Source organism: Micropterus salmoides, unplaced genomic scaffold (genome assembly GCF_014851395.1).
Source record: "Micropterus salmoides isolate LMB-PRFRI ecotype aquatic unplaced genomic scaffold, ASM1485139v1 Ms_hic_scaffold_12, whole genome shotgun sequence".
Lineage (NCBI taxonomy): Eukaryota > Metazoa > Chordata > Actinopteri > Centrarchiformes > Centrarchidae > Micropterus > Micropterus salmoides.
In genome coordinates, this window is record NW_024040263.1 from 15,005,679 (window position 1) to 15,022,947 (window position 17,269).

The 17,269-nt window shown below is 41.1% G+C and overlaps 1 protein-coding gene across 11 annotated transcripts in view; it reads left to right on the forward strand.

Annotated features, from left to right (window-relative positions):
• Positions 1–2,148: 2,148 nt before the first annotated feature.
• Positions 2,149–17,269, forward strand: part of LOC119899130 (receptor-type tyrosine-protein phosphatase delta-like) — a 142,855-nt gene continuing 127,734 nt past the window's right edge. For all 11 annotated transcript variants that reach the window (XM_038713559.1, XM_038713564.1, XM_038713566.1 and 8 more), the window contains exons 1-2: positions 2,149–2,246; positions 2,411–2,523. The gene's annotated coding sequence lies outside the window, so the exon portion shown is untranslated. The remainder of the gene's footprint in view (positions 2,247–2,410; positions 2,524–17,269) is intronic.

Here is a 17,269-nt window from a genome sequence, read left to right on the forward strand (position 1 = left end):
TGCAAGATTAATAATTGTAAAATGATAATGGTGAAACAAAGTAAACTTTGTTTAAGTACTGTTCATACACCTAGGTTACATGTAAGCCCACAACTAGCAGATTTGGTTACTCAATTAATTAGTAATTTTGTCTTCATAATAATACGCCTACAGCAAGATATATCTCAGTTGCAGGGCCAACATAAAATGTTATGTTATGCAAGCAGCTGTATTACATCGACTGTAAACAGACATTTAACATACCTGTCAAGGAGGAATAGTGCCAATTCAGGATTGGTTTTGAATCCTTTCAAATTCCTCAGTTCTCTCCATCTGTTGAATATGGAGGTTGAAAATATAATGTAAAAAATAAAAATTCTCTAAAAAAATCATTCTGGTTCCTTTAGACTGGCTTACATACTCACAACATAGAAATAGCCAATGATAGTGTTGTTTGCTTATTTAGGTCATATAGAGGCATCAGTATTAAATTATGACTATGTCATAACCAGTTAAAAACTCCTTGTAGTTGCTTAAATGTGTTGATGATAAACACTGCGAGGGCTGCAAGTCTCTAGAGATGCCTCCACCACCTGAGGTAAGTCTGACTGTGTTCCAGAAAGTCCCAGGTCATCGCTTAAAATGAGGGGGCTACTGTACCTAGAAGAGCACATAGGAAGGTAGATACAGTTTGAAGTTACCACCATGTCTCTCTCAGGATCTCTCTGTTTCTCCCATTTTTTTAAATTCAAATTATTGTTACTGATGATACAAATAAGTAGCCTACAGTAGCCTATTTATATGTCAGAGTTTACTGACATAATGTTTGTTTGTCTGTTTTACTATGTTCTGTGTGTGTGTGTGTGTGTGTGTGTGTGTGTGTGTGTGTGTGTGTGTGTGTGTGTGTGTGTGTGTGTGTGTGTGTGTGTGTGTGTGTGTGTGTGTGTGTGTGTGTGTGTGGGTGGGTGGGTGGCAGGGTCCACAGTCTTTCCTTGTGGCTGCTAACCTCACAGCAGTGCATGTTAACTGTAGCAGTATCCAGTAGAGGAATTTAACGTAGTACATTTAGTCAAGTGCTGAACTTAAGTACAAATTTGAGGGTATTTCCATTTTGTGCAACTTTATACTTCTACTACCAGGTACATATTGTACTTTTTACTCCACTTCAGTTGTCTGACTGCTTTAGTTACTAAATGAAATGATTTACGGAACACAGACCAAAAGTTTAACAGCGAGGGGTACGTTAGCCAGTTAAAAGGAAGAAGGAGGAGATTTTTGGAAATTGTACTTTTGATGTTATGTTTTGCGGTTATAGTTGATACTAGGACAGAATCAGCAAAAAGAAAAAAGGTACAGTCAGAGAGCATGGGCAAAAACACCAGTCAACCATTGTCGGTCATTCTACAGATGGAGAGGGATTTAAAAGGATTCAGAACGGATCCTGAAAGGACTTTATTTGGCTGTGTACATGGAGGTATGGTCATGCTGGGTATTATTGTAATACAACTGACTTATAATGTAACATTTTGTGTTGGCCTTGTTACCAAGCTATATCTTGCTGTTGGCTTATTGTTATGAAGACTTAACATTCATAGGGAATTAGTAGGCAAGCATTAAAAATGAGTTGTCTTTCTTTTACTTCTTTCTAAACGAATGCACTCAAATCAGGATCCCGTGGAAACATTACCACTTATGTCCACAGGGGCCGCCAGAATCAACATAAAATTATAGTTCCTTGTAGTTTCCTGTTTTGAATGCAGGACTTTTACTTGCATTATTATTATTATTACTATTAAAATTATTAACAATGTGGCATTAGTACTTAAGTAAAGGATCTGAATACGTATTCCACCACTACCAGTATTATAGTAGCTATTGTAGATACTGTAACCCTAAAAATGCAAGTCGGATGCCTTTGAGTGAGTCTTTAAAACTGGGAATTATTTATCCAGACTTTTTACAAGTTCACGTAGCATATTTTCAAAAATGCATAGGTGGTTTGTGTTTCATATCTTGACCTACTTGAATAACTTTTAAGTGGTGGTGGTTTGTTTAATTCAGTTCTCTGAATCTGTCTCTCACTACTGTACCTCTGATCTCTCTCTCTCTCTCTCTCTCTCTCTCTCTCTCTCTCTCTCTCTCCTCCGGATCTTATCTCGGTGCGCATCGTCAGCATCAGTTTGAAGTCAAATCTGACAGCCACTGCTTTGCCTGGTCCTATTCCCGTCATTTCCACTCTCTGGTGGTCATCCCGTCTCGTTTAAGAGGTACAGACCGGATTAGTGAGCTAAACATGTGTAATTATTGATGTACTTTTTGGGTGGGTGGTTGTGTGGTTGTGGGGAGTTGACCTGGATTGCCGCCCGGGATGAGATAGTCCGTAGGCTGGCGTGCTTTTTCTCAATGTAGTCTTACCTTTTTCTCTTTGCAGTTCAGTCGGGACTGTGGGAGCGCGTCTGCTTGCTGTCTTCAACTTGGGGTGAAGAAAGACAGGGGAAACTCCTCGGGATTCTCCGTACACCGAGCTCTGATCCGGATATTCTGGTGAGCACACTTTGGCCAAAATTGTTGTGTGATTGTAATCCTTTGCGTTCAAACATCTGAAAGTGCTTCTGAATTATTCGGCAGATTTAAAAACGGGCGTGTCTGAATGACCCGGGCACTTTTGCCTTCTCCGAAATGATCACCACAAAAACACACAGTTCATGTGTTGTTTTCTCACGCCAGAAGCTGGAAACGACAGCGTAGTTAGCGGAGCTCGTTCGCTCCTGACAATTTTTATACCCCATGGCAGCGAAGTTCTCTCTTATTATGCATGGGAATTAAACGTGGCCATTTGTGACAATTATCAGTCTGTATTCCTGTCACGGTGGGCGAAGAGAGTAAAATACAGCCGGTTGGGATGAGGGAGTGGGGGATAGATTAGGTGAGAGGAGTGTGAGAAGAAAGAAACATTTGAGGGGTCCCTCAGGGAAGCGCTGCTTCCCTCCTTTTCATGAGAGGGATTTTATTAGTCTTTTATTTCTCTACAATGATGGCATTGTCTGATATTGTTCTAAAGCCTCTACTTAATATGCTATTATTGTCAGTGCCATTGCTCCCCATTATATAGGCTATCCTACAGTCCTGCTGGCTGTGCTGTAGGCAGAAATCTATGGGGCCATTTGCTGCTTTTATTGTCCTATTTATCAATTAAGCTTGTCTATAATGGAGATATCACACTTCCTCCAACATAAAACATTACTCTCCCACACACCATCCGTTAGCATCTCACCTCCCACATAGCCACACTTGCTGTCCACCGCCGATTATCTGGTTATGTGCCACCATTTGCACTAATAGAGAGTCCCTACTTAATGTAATGACAACTCGATCTGTCAGCCCATGCACAACAGAGGGCCGCTTAAAGGCTCATAAGCAGTGTCATCAAGGGCAGATTGAGAAGCCATAAAGACACAGAGGACGTGACAAAGTGCCTGTGGAGGTTGTTTGAGTAGTTTGCTGATGTGTTTTATTGTCCATTTACAGTATGGGGCCGTCATTGTGAAGCATCTACTGTGTGTCTAAGTGACTGTTTGTGTGTGTGTGTGTGTGTGTGTGTGTGTGTGTGTGTGTGTGTGTGTGTGTGTGTTGGGGGGGGGGGTGCATGTGCGTGTCAGCTCTGCTCAGTCATGTGTATGCAAGGAAAGAATAAGTGAGCAAATAGAAAAGAGGGACAGAGAGGGGGAGAGCGAGAGATTATGCTAACTCAAAGTATTGGAGGAAGAGGAAAACCCATGTAAGCAGTTTTTCTTTTAGCTTATATATTTATTTATTTAGCTGTCAGGGCGTTTACTGATACACAGTAGGTTCTTCTGGCTTTGACATGCTTGTCACCAGCATGAGGTTTATATAAAAGAAGGCCACTGCTTATTTTAGCTTAGCTATAAGGCTGCAAGACAAACAAGTTGAGGCTAAGAGGACTGATCGAACAAGACCACTGACTTCAACACACATGAAGGCGGCTTATAACTCCAGGAACATGAGACGGAATTGCTGGACAGCAGTTGAGGGTCCACTGTTTCTCTGCTGTGTTTTCGCAGTGGCCCAGAAGCTAAGGCGAGAGCACAGGAAGAAATGATGCACCACCAGTGGGTGGGCTGTGGATAATAATCAGAATGTATTTTATGTTTCTAGCTACATTTAAGGTAAAAGTAATAACGTATCAAAGGAAATTTATTTCAATGGGAGAGTGTCCCATGTCATAGTTCTTCAATCTACCTCCTGTACTCTCTTCAGATGAGTTTCAGTCTGGGATTCACAAAGATGTTTCAGTCGAGATTTTGAACCTCATTGTAGACATCACAAGGCAATCATGCAACGAACCAACCATTTACCCCCGACGACCCCCCTCAGTTTTTAGTCTGGTGAAAATGAGATGATGTATTCTTAGATGATGTGCTGACATGGTGTCACTGATGGCAGTTGAGATGATGATGATGATGATGACAGTGTTCTGGCTCTTCTTATTGATAGTTATGATCTGATTATCATTGATACTGATAATAAAGTGGGTAGGTGCATTACATCATTCGTAATAATGGTGTTACAGCGCTGCAGTCTGGAGTAGGGCGTTACATCTTAGACCAGAAAAAGATCAAAAGGACTTGATTTCCCAGAATGCTCCTCACTCTTAAGAGCTGTGTGACTTATATTGGAGCCGAGGCAAACACCCGGTTAGAGTGGTCTTTCAAGAAGAAGACAAGTTGAGTGTCTTTTGACAACATGAAAGAATAGATCTACTTGAATTTGCCGTTGTTGTTAAGATGGTGGGCTGGCAGCATCATCGCAGTCTTAAGAACATGACAGTCCGTGCAAAATGGTAGCGGCATACAAAGCCAATCCTGATTTTTCCATGTGACAGATTGTGTGTGTGTGTGTGTGTGTGTGTTTTCTTTTTTGCTCTGGTTGTTGTTTGTTCTCTCAGACGCAGACTTTCTAAATCACACATAACAGGCACATACGCACTCAAATGTACTTCGGCAAATTATCTAATTATTAACATGGACAAAACAAAATGGTCAAAACGTTCTCAAAAATACCAGAAACACGTCGATGCAGGCCTGCAGTCACACTTGCCTACACACTTAGGTAAAACCTCATTGTGTCTTGGATGTATCCACCCATTCTGTCATACAGTACATGGCCTTGGGCTTAAAAATATGTGTGTACAAACACACGTACACACAGATATAGCAGGGACAGCCCTGGTGTGCTGGCACCAAACCAAAGAGCTGGTGATAACGAGGTTGAAGTTAGTTAGGATTTTAGCTGCGCCTCAACCTCCTAACACCCTTTCTAAATCTGATTCATCCCAAAATGAGATGTTTTTCCAAGAGAGGGAGATGAAAACATTCTCTCCCTCTCTCTTTCTCTCTCCCTCCCTTCTTCCCTTGCCAAATACAGTTGAGCTCACCCCCCACCGCCACCCCTCTCTTCTATTACTCTCATACTCTCACACACTATCTGTTTCACACCCCGTTCCTCCCTCCCGTTCTCTCACATCTCTCTCTTCTCTCCTCCCTTGGCACCTCAATGTGTTTCTCTTTAATTGAGATGCATTTCAATGTGGTGCAAATTAGCTTTCTACAGCTCCAGTCCAAACTTGCAACCTGTGTGTGTGCGCCCATGCATGTATGTGTGCACATGTAATCTATAAGTGTGTGCGTGTGTGTGAAAAGAATTCCCACAGTTGAAAGCGCTACCTTCCTCTTCGTTTCTCCAACGCGTCTTCTGATGCCTCCTTCTCTCTCCCACTAACTTACATTTTTAGTACAGCATTAATAACATTCACTGGTTTGGACTCCTTTAGTTTGTGCCTTTTGGCTGGAGGAATTTACTCGACCCCCTTCTTAGGATCTGAATGCTGATCTGTGAGAGATGACAGTGCATGTCAGCTCATTAGGGAGAGGGCCATAAATCAGGAGGGTCAGGGAGTTTTATAAAGACATGTTTCAGTTATGCAATGCTTGTCTTCCTCAGCTGATCTGATCTGGTGCTGTTTTGCTAAAGGGAAAGGCAGGCTGGTGATATTCTCTACACTGTGCAGGGAGATGGCACAAATATAGGGAAAGTGCAGTTTGCCTCTCTTAATGTGTTCTTTAGTTGACTGCTAGAGTATTAAAAAATGCCAATTAGGGGAAAGTTTTCTCCTATTCTGAGAAACTTGAAAAGTATCTAAAAATGAGATAAAATGTGAAATGATCTCTCCTAGTGACAGATACCTAAACTTCTATAAACAAACATCTTAAAAAATAAATACAGTGGAGTATCTTAAAGCAGGTTCATCCAGGTGGTCTCTGGTGTGTGCAAACAGTGTATGAGTGTGAACATGGCACGGCGGACTTTGTGGCACTTTGTGTGTGTGCGTATGCATTCGCACATGCATGCATGTGTGCATGTGAGAGAGGGAGAGGAGTAGTTAGGGAGAGTGATGCTGACAGTAGGGTGACCTTGGGGCTCCCAGTCTTCCTCCTGTCGATGAAGGGGATGACTTAGTGCCTCCCTCCCCACCCATGATGGCTCATTTATTATCATTAGGCACACAGTCAAAAAGATGCTGCTCAGGCCCTCAAAACAGAGTGGTACGTCTGTGGGTATGTGCGCTTGTCTGTCTGTCTGTGTGTCTGTCCGTGTGTGTGTGTGTGTGTGTGTGTGTGTGTGTGTCCCTTAGCGTGAGAGACAACAGGATAGAGAAAGAAAAGGAAGTCTTATCTTTTACGATAAGCGTTGCGTATCTGAGCATATGTGTCTGTCACAGATGCACCTGCCTTTGTGTTGAGCTTCTGAACATGTGTTTATCTTATCATATCTTGACGGAAGACGCGTTGCCTGTCAGTCCACATCTGCCAGTGAGATGCGCCTCTCCTGCTTACCATGCAGTATAAATAACAGTTCATGTCATAACCCTAACCTTACGTCACCTCAGCCAGCCAGTGAGCAACATCAGTGGTATATGGATACATCAGGGCAGCCTCTGTGCTATCGTTTCTCAGCGTGATGGATGGAGACTTCTGCAGGCCAGTCAATACCCAATCTGAGCCCCACTGTCCTGATTTAAGATACAGCTGCACCCAGGTGACACACTCAGAAGCACGCCACTTTAATCACTCTGAGCATCAACTCTACGCTGCCAAGATTGGTGTGTGTGTGTGGGTTAGTGTGTTTGTTTGTGTGTTTGTATTAGTATCTCACTCAGTCAAGCACTGCTGTAATCACACAGCAATTGGCAAGTGCCTGCACTTCTGACAGAGTTAACATTTTTTTTTAATGTAAAGGGAGTAACATAAATAACGTTTACTGCTATGTGTGGATTGAGCGGTAACAGAAGACATTCATGAAGAGAGCATGTGGAGGTATTGAGCTACCTTATTTTAGCGTTATTTAAAAGTTACTACAATTTGTATGGAGCCTTGTGTAAACTGAAAGCTCACATACTGTAAGGCTGTCTCCCACAAAACATATTCATATATTTTTTATATTTCTGCTTTGACAAATGGCGGAAATGTAATTTCTGCCTAGATTACATTCAGTGGCAGTTTTTCCAATCCATGACATCCTTATACTAATACTTGACAGAGTGGAGGCTGGGGTGGATGATTGGGCATACAAAGCATTCAGGACTTTGACACCAGAGAGTGAGTTTTGTGTCCTGTGTCCACATGTTGCTATATTTAGGCTACTAGGCCACATGGCTAAGGTTAGGGAAAGATTGTGGTTTGGGTTAAAATAAAAATGGAAAAATCAGTGCATACCGTCTGAAGTCAGTTTAAAGTTAGCATTTACTTTTTCACCATTTAAGACCATTACCTTTTTCTAACCTCAGACAAGTGTTCTTAGTTGCCTTAACCCCTTAAAACATTCCTCATGCTGTAACTGCCAGGAGCAGATTTGGTGGAAGAATAAATAAAAATAATGTTTACACTGAACGATTTGGAGATACATTCAGTAGTGAACAATTTCATTTACATTTCTTTGCAATATGCTAATAAAAAAATTATCCATGCAGTAATTTTTATCAGACACGGTTGTATTCAGAAATGTCAAAAACTACAGGGCAAATATGTCAAATTCACAATAATTGTGCTTTATGCAAGGATGGAAAAGTGAGTGAAAAGGTGGTCAACTTATAGTGAGCATCCTCTATGTGTACAATCTCCCTGCTGTTTCACTTTATGAGCGCATCATGCTGGAGAAAACGCTTCAGTACGTGCAGTAATCAAGGGAAGATTGTGTTTGTATGAGTGAGCGTTTGGAAATCGCTACTTTATCAGAGAGTAATCTGTTTGCATTGGTTCAAATTGTTCCCCCTTGGCATGTCATTATTCACATACATGCACAACACATACTCACTTGTGTACACAGAAACACACTTGGGCACACACACACACACACACACACTTCCACGGCCCCTCCCCTCCAGCCCCTCCGCTTTGGCTGTTAGTCTAATTTATGAGGTGCCGTTAATTTGGCCTAAACGCTCGTTGCGAGACCTCCCTCCTCTCTCATCCCTTCATCTCTGCATCCCTCCTTCTCATCCTCCCTCTCATCAGTCACTCGGCAGAGTAAATCAGAGGGGTGGTATTGCACAGCAGGCAATACATAGACTGGACACCTTGACTAATATACCGCTGTCCCTCTCCCTCCTCCCTCATTCCCTGTCTATCCAACTCTCTCCGTCCCTCCCTCTCTCTATCTCTCCTGTCCGCTGTCTAAATCAAATTTGGCTCCACTCCTCTCATCTCCTCTCCGCTGTTCCCCTTTCAGTTTTGCCTCTTCCTCATTTCAATCTACTTTTCTTTTACCCCCCGTGCTTGTTTCATGTGCACTTCTCCTTTTTCTCCCCACCCGTTGTCTCCATAGTTTTGTGCCTCTCTACCTCTACCCTCCTTCTTCACTTCCTTACCTCGCCATGCTCCTCCATGTCTCCTCCCCCATTCTCATGTTAGGTGTAAATTTAGAACAGAAGGCATGAGGGGATGCTTTGTATGTGTGTGAGAAAGAGAAACTCTACATGAAAGCTTCTCAGAGTCCCCATACAGCGCTCAGATGGGGCTGATTAAAAACCTAAAGCCTTGGGTTTTCATCCACATTTGAAATTCACATAAAATCAGATACACACAGTATAATGTGTGTGAAGATTCTCTGTCAACCAGGTCATCATTATCCAAGGAGGGTTAAATCAAGGGCAACTGGACTTGATGCGCAAACACTCAAGTGCACACATTACCACAAGCACAGAACCCCCCCCCCGACTCACTATCTTTCTCTTATTTCTCTCTTTTGCTCTTTCTCTCTCTCTCTCTCTCTCTGTCTACTCTCTTAAACACAAACACATTATAGTGACTGGCTGAAGGTGATTCTTGCCTATATGGTGGAAGTGAACAGAAACAACATCAGGAATCTGAGACTCCCTCATTGCTTTTCGCCACATTGTTCTCTCAAATTCCATACATGGCACACACCTGGGAGTAACCCTGTGCTGCACTTGCTGTACTGTCCAGCACACCAATTCATCACTTCATGCACACCTATCTCCGGTCGCTGTCCTTTCTCCTCTCTTCTTCTTCAAATACCCATAGCACAAAGGGCTTATCTACTCGTCAATAAATGTATCAACTTCTACCTCTCTCGGCGGGCTTCTTACTAGCGCACACTTACTACAGTCACATGATAAAGCATGCTACCTCTGCCTTATCCCATTGTGTATTATATAAAGCCACCATGGTTATTATTAAGCAAGAACACCTTTAAAAAAAACTTATTCTATATAAAGATCAGACTCACTTTGGAGCAAAAAATTTACTCAATTAGAATAGAATACGACCAGACAGAAATTAGATTTTTAAAAATGATACCAATTTGAGAGTACATATATGAGCTGATATTCATTTAATACAATAAACACATAGCATAAACATTTTGCCATACTGATTTATTTATTGTTTACATGCAAATACAAAATACAGTTATTGCTGTAGTTATACCAAAAATGCAATTTTCATGTTACACTGGGTCGAGTGTCTCCAGTGATGCCCAGGTTTAAAGTAGCAGACAGATGTAGCCTCAAAACTAATTCAATAAGATAAATTTAAAACAGACTACAAAAGTCCAACTAATCACCCTAAAATCAGTAATCTAAAGCAAGATCAGAATCAGAAAGTTCAGTAAAACTGAGAGTTTTCCAGATACCTATACAACCTCTAACAATTTCCAACATTTAATTTTAAAACAAGTCTGAGTATCCGTCTGCTATTTTCATTTTTCTGAGTAGTATGAAGGTGTTTAGAAGTACTGCACTTTCTGATACCAAATTCTACATTCATTCGGCGCTAAATGAAAAAGAACCAAACTTTGTGGTTGTTACAAACTGCTTAAGCAAGATTGTGATATAATAAGCCAACATTAAGCATGTATGTGCAAAGAGTAATTGCAGTGGAATGAAAATGTAAAAATAATAATGTAATGCTTTGAATAAAAAACACAACTATTTGGATAATCAGTTAATGGTTTTGAAAACCCAAAACGTTCAAGTTTCAGCTTTTCCAATGTGATTATTTGTTGGTTTTCTTAGTCTTCTACAATTATTAGTCAAAACAAGACATCTAAAGACATCATCCTGGACTCTGGGAAACTGTGGTGGACATTTGTTGCTATTTTCTGAGAGTTTATAGACTGCTATATCCATGCTAGGCATCGATAGTGATAAAATGGCAACATAAATAAAAAAGCTTTGGAGGATTTATACTGTATATAACATGAAAGGTAGCCAGTGCCTTTCAACGGGAGCTCTTTACTAGATAAAGTATATATTGCATACTCACCCATACAACTGACTTGTGAAATGTAATTCACCAGTAAATATATTCAGGTCAAGTTCTTTGGGATCAGCAGCATAAATCAGGAGTTATCAGCTTCTGGCCATTCTGACAGCCAGCTAGCACAGCCAGGTAAGTCCAGGATGATGAATTATTATTATACAAAAAGATTTTTCTCTTCTCTTTTCTCTCTTGATCCGAATATGATTTTTGGGGGTCGCTGGACACATTCATTATTTCACAAGTCAAAAACATTCAACAGAAGCATTATCACATCCTTTATTTCACGACTACCTGCCCACCAGGGTTCAACACTTTCAACTTAAACAATAATCAAATTCAACGACAGACATGCAGCTCACAATTCGAGTATCAATTTGGGTGCATTTTCTTGTGTGAATCCATTATGTGGCTGTATCACTGTGAGATCTCTGGGAGGCAGGCCAAGTGTCTCTGGCTGAGCCATCTCTATTCGCTGTGTCTGTTCAGTCAGCCACACAGAAGACAGATAGAACCACCAGTCTGCTCACCCCTCCAGTCGCACCAATGTAATCAGACCTCAGCAGCCATAAACCACCGGCTATGGACACTCTGCCCAGCCCGCTGTCACACACACACACTCACAAAAACACAATCCCAAGTACACAGATACAGACAAATGAATGCAAGTGTAGTCTCATGCACAAGGACGGATTTGCGAGCATAGACACAAGCTGCAAATACACAAATATGAAAATTAGCGCTGTTCCACCGGCTCGCACATATCTGCACACGCTGACACATATATGCACACACACATAGCTTAAAGTGAAGCATCGAGTGCTCAGTGGTGGTTCTCCATAAGTTGAGGCTTTCTGCCCAAGGAGCTTAGCCCAACATATCCAACTCTGCTGGGGCAGGAAGAATGTCTTCAGGCCCTGGGGGAATCTTCATCATGTTTCTCATCCTGCCACGATCGTGTGTGTGTGTGTGTGTGTGTGTGTGTGTGTGTGTGTGTATGCGTGCATAGATGGAATACTGTCTACAGTGTGTGTGAGTTATGTGAAAGCTTGTGTCTTTATCTCCCTCCCTCACTGGGTCTTCCCTTCCATCACTCTTTTAGCACCTCCATCAGTGTCTGTTTCACCCTTCACCACCGCCTGCGTCTTGGGCCATTTTGTGTCTGTTTGTCTTTTTGTTATCGTGTACCTTTTGTTCTCCTCCTCAACAAACTAGCACTGAATGTCTCCCGCTCCCATCTCCATGTCTTTCTTCACGCTCTCTCTCCAGCCTTGTGGTGTGAACGATGGTGGATGACTGTGCTTTAGGAGATTTACTGCTGGATCCTGTCTCTGTTAGGTGTCAAGACGAAAGGGAAGCGATGAAGGGGGGGAGAGAGAGAGAAGCAGATGGAAGATAGAGCAGTACACAGGGAGATGACGAAGGGAGAGAGGGGATGGAAATGGAATCAGAGGATAAGGGCAAAGAAAGGGGTGAGAAAGAGAAGATTATGCAGGGCAATATAGAATGAGAATAAGAAAAATGTGAACAGTATAGAATCGAAAGAGAGGCTACACCATGTTTCTTTAAACGGTCTCTGAATATAGTTTGACAGAACAGCTCTATGCTCAGATATAGCTGAGCCTCCGTTCTCTCTTACTTTCCGTATTTTTCTCAGTTTCTCACCTAAACACAAACTCATTGAAACACAAACTCACACAGTTACAGGCACAAACAAATGAATTCATGCCATCAGTTCCAGGTGATAAGTTGCATCACACTGACCAGAAACCAATTTCTGTTCCTGGATAAATGTGAAGATTTGCTGATCTCACATTCCTGTTTAAAACCAACTCTCTCAACGCTTAAGCGCTGTGGGCCGTGAGGGGTTAAAGTTGCAGCTGAAGGGGCACTGTGAGTGTGTTTAACCCACTAATAGACCATTCACACACTTTAATGGTCCCCAAGAGGAAACACACATACATCTTCAAAGACCAGGCTGACGGCCTTGCAAAGCAGAACATATATTCACAGATGCACATAATCTCATGCACATACATTGCTCTTACTGTAATTTTGAGGACCATCCGTTTATTGCTGTTTTTTGAACAGTACTACTCACCATAATCAGTGATACAAACAATGATAGGATGTATTGAATTTTGAGGAGTTTGGTCTATTTGATAATTTTTTACCCTAATGGAACCAAATAAAAATTAAACTTCTTAGTGATTCAGTTACACTTTGGCATACATTAACAGATTGCGTTGAAGTGTGTCGGGAAAATTTCCAGAAATTTTGCAAGGGAAGCTAAGGTTGAGATTTTTCTTTACAAAAATCATACCTTTTGATATTTAACTTATTTAAGGAGAAATACATAGCAATAATTACTTATGGCATGTTTGGGTTAAAAGTATGTCCATTTAATTGAATTGTAACCATGCGCTACATTCAGTAACATACTCTTCCATTACAAGTACAGATAATTTGCCAGAATCCCATTAAATAGTAGTAAAATTAGGCCACCAAGGCACAAAAACAATCTGACTAATGCACAACTTGAAAGCCTGACACAGAGCCTTCCTCAAAAAGCTTGGAGAGTGAATGAGGCATCAGAGTCTGACATTGAGGAAGTCTATGAAGAGGATACGGATAATTTTGGTATTTTTAATCCTGGACCCTTTATTCACATATTTTGGTGTTGAAATGACTAGTAGGTACAAAAGGTTTTGGAATCCGTGCAGTACATGGCTTCAGCTGGCAGTTATGAACTGGCTGCAGTGATTCCCGTGGCGCAATTGTGCCCGTCAAAATTATGTCTGCAAAAACTTTTTGCCACCTACAGGCTCAGATTGTTGTATGAGGTGTCTAACAATATCATGGAAAGGATCCCTACGAGTGTCTCCTGGTGACACCCTTTGTTTTTAACAAGAAACAGAAGTCTCGCTCAAGGGCAATTCTTGCTCTGAAATCTCGTGTGAGGCGAGTTGTTGCAAGAAGACGACGATGGAAATGTGAGTCACAGTTGGAGAGAGGAGCTTCTTGTGTTAGAGTAACGTTAGGAAATCAAGTCTTGCTAGCAGTTCATCTACGTATACAGCAAACTTGCTGTATAATGTAAGTTCAATATAATGTTAATTGAGTCAACTCACTTAATTGTTTTTTAGTAAATTTCTTTTCATTTCTGTTAGAAAGGGTTACAATTATGTCTGCTTATGATATGGTAAAAAGGTTTGTATCTATCTGCAAATGACATACAGCCTGAGCAAATAACCCATATTTTTCCTTTTTATTCCCGTTATTTCCCATTAATTCCCACAATTCCTGTTACTTCCCATGGAAAGTTTCCACCTTGAAAGTCCCAGAATTTTGCAACCCTATATACAATGTTAAGTGATAGTTGGCATAGATAGGCAACTAGCTTTAAGTTGTTTCATATACAGTGCATAAATCTATAGTAGCTTTGTTATGACGAAACTTCTCATAAAGCACAACTGCTCTGTATCCTGGAAGGCCAAAAATAGCCCTGCATCAAAACAACACAAGGGGCTGCACTGGTGTAGGTGTGTGGCTACTTGTGAGCAGATGAGATACAATGCAAGTCCAGATTGATGCCACATCATACAACAAGACACTGCACAGCAGTTTTTGCTCATTTGGGGAATGAATTTACAACTCTGCAAGGTCATTTCGTCAGCAATAATTTGCTCCTCAGTCTAGACGCTAGACCCGAGGTAAACAGTAGAATAAGCAAGTTGTTACATAGCAAAAAGCTATAGCTTTACAGACCATACTGTAAGGGCAGAAAATTGTTTCTCCTTACATTTAATTTTTTATGTATTCTTTCATTGTCTTATATATAGTTTGTTTTTTATCCTTAACCATTTCTTATTATTGTACACATTATATTACTCTGTCCACATAGGTCAGAGCTGTGAGATTGTTTTAGTGTTTTCCTTTCTTGCCATTCCTCTCCTCTCCTTGAATGTTCATTTAAGGCCAGGAGAGGATCTCTGTTCCCCCAAACATAAAAACCTAGATTCTGTATATGATTATGCATCCCTTTGCTCAGGGCCAAACGCCTGAAGCTGCCCTAGGCTGCAGGTCTCTGGACCAGCTGATTTTCTTGTAGTACTTCTCTGTCATGCTCTTTTATTAATAAATTCTTCAAAGACAACAGTTTGTTGTACCTCAATTATTTGCTCACTCCCTCACCAGCAATATCAATTTACACAACACACAACACAAAACATTAACCACATTATCATTGTCATTAATCTATAAGAAACACACAGATGACTTCTCTTTTGCAAAATACTTTTAGGTTTTAAAATGCTGCCCAGGATGCTGATTGTCAGTCTTGTACACGGCATGACTAGTGGTCAGGTTCACACTATGTTATTCTGTCAGTGACAGCGATGCTGGCAGCAGTGTCGACACAATCTAGACACCTCATGTCATCAAAACACGGCTCATCTTCAGAATGCTCCTGCTTACAATTAACACTATTTTCCTAGATAGAGAATGAGAAGGGTCAATAAAAATAAATGCATTTTGGGCCATATTCAGATTTGAGTTAACCATGCCAATGGAGAGTTAGTGACAGAAATGCCCATATAGGGATTCAGATTTATCTGAGGACTTAGACTTAGGACTGACTACTATTCTGACTTGGACTTGTGTGATATCCACTACTGCCAGGAGCTCTATTCAGTGCTGTTTGACAATTGGTGGTAAGCAATTCAATTCTTTTAGATGAGATTACTTACAGAGAACCCCGTTAGTTTCCTAAATCTATTTATTATTTTTTATTAGAGATACTATTTTTGCTATTGTTAACAGTTCTTGCTTTTTGTTTGCAGTGAAAAGTGTTTTCAATTAATATTTCACCTACAAACATTTGGGTTGCAATGCAAAGATTTTACTCTCGGTTAGTCATATTTGATTCATATTTGATCAAACTTTAAGATGTTTCTTCGCAATTTTAACTTACAGTTCTCAAAGTTGTTTTCCCAAGGACAACCAAACTCAACATTTACACACAGAGATGTTCCACACATAAACACGGTAAACACGTGTGTATGCATGAATGACCACATTATGTGCCGTGGAGAAAACTAGAAAACCAAAAAAGGGAGATGTATTGAGAGAGCAGAACCAGAAATGGTTTGCAGCACCCATCTGTCAGAGAAAAAGAGGAGAGACGGACTGAGAGACAGACAGAGGGAGTGGGGGGGGGGGTTGACTAACTGCAAACAGCATGTGGATGTACAGACAAAAAAAAAGAGACAGTGGGGGGAAGTGACAGAGCACAGAGACAGCGAGGAAACAGAGACAGGAAGAAGGAGTGAAAGACAGCCAGCCTGAGAGAGTGACAGAGTGCAGTCCTAAGAGGGAGATTGTGTGGGTGAATGTGAGAGCAGCGCTAGCTAACTCGTCTGTCAATCTGAATCTGTGATTGACACCTCGGGGTCCAGCGCTTCTCTCTTAGCCCGCTGGCTCTTCCTGTCAGGATGTAGGGCAGAGGGTCACACACACACATAAAACACACACGCACATGTAAAGAGAAGATTACATACCTACTGAAAGCTTTGTGACAGACACACACATCCTTAAGTGACAGAAAATATGGTGTAATTGTGCATATGTGCATAAGTGTGTCTCTTTGTGTCTGTGTACTTACACACACACGCACAAACAGCAGACACGCACATGCACGCAGGGACTAACAGAGGTGAGGTCTCTTGTGGGGTACATTCTTGCTGACAGGACCTTAAACTTTGACACATGACCTTTGACCTTTACACAGTCAGCAATACATATTTTCACTGGACCTATCAGACTGTCTGTGTGTATGGGTATCTGTGAGTGAGTGTGTGTGTGTGTGTGTGTGTGTGTGTGTGTGTGTGTGTATGTGTGCTTGTCTGTATATTTATGTTTTTATGCATGGTGCAGGTTCTTGCTCTTTCTTTCTCTCTCTCTCTTTTTACACGAACACAATATTATAAAACAGCGTGTTAACATGCTTACAATTTCATGCACATGTTTTTTACTCACTCACTCACATGCCTGTGTCCTTTGAAAGAGGAATGACAACATTATGTCCTCTACAGTATGCCCTGACCTCTCACAGTTACTCACACTCCAGGCTGAAACACTGCATCTGTATGTTTAACCCAGTTAAAAATGCACTTGTATATCCATGTAATATTAGGAGGGGAATTTCGTTTTTTTCTGCATATATGTCTATGACATATGCAGTTTGCTCAGTTTGTTCACATACTGTATATAGGTGGGGGAGACTGCAACACTTTGTTTCTTTTCAAGGATGATCTTTGATTTTTGTTGTTGGGGGATGGTGGTATCTAAATTATAGCAGAAAAAAACACTAGACACTAAAGTTCACAGTGCACAACCATACCAGCAAAATTATAAATCTTATTGTTTTATGTTTG